This window comes from Seriola lalandi, unplaced genomic scaffold (genome assembly GCF_002814215.2).
Source record: "Seriola lalandi dorsalis isolate HSWRI2012SDOR001 ecotype SW California unplaced genomic scaffold, Sedor1 jcf7180002050744, whole genome shotgun sequence".
NCBI lineage: Eukaryota > Metazoa > Chordata > Actinopteri > Carangiformes > Carangidae > Seriola > Seriola lalandi.
This window is the reverse complement of record NW_019521297.1, coordinates 5,672-6,222: the sequence shown is the minus strand read 5'-3', so window position 1 is coordinate 6,222 and position 551 is coordinate 5,672.

The following is a 551-nucleotide window of genomic DNA, read 5'->3' as shown; positions in this document are numbered from 1 at the left end:
TGATTGGAAATGTCAGTGTTTGTCTCATCAACAATATTTTTAATCCAGATATCAATAAATAATGTTTTGTTTTTTAATCTACTGTTTTTATTGTTCCACATTAAATATGAGTTTATAAATAAATAACCAGGACATTAATGTTTGTTCATGGTAGTTCTTTATTGGCCGTCATTTATATCCCACTGTAGTGATGGGACACACTGCTTTTAAATAACGGCCTTTATTCCTCCAGACAAAATGTAAACTGAGTGTGAAAGCTCTGCTGCATGACTGACACACACACACACACACACACACACACACACACACACACACACACTCACACACATACTTACTAGTACATATACACTTACACACACTAATACATCACTGACCCCCCAGGACACAGCGGGCTACAAAGACGTCCCAGCATGCATCTCTCTGTACGCCTTCCTACACACTCACAGAAAGAGCATCAGAGTGTGTGTGTGTGTGTGTGTGTGTGTGTGTGTGTGTGGGTGTGTGTGTGTGTGTGTGTGTGGATGCACTGGCCTGGAAGCTGAAGGAAACCG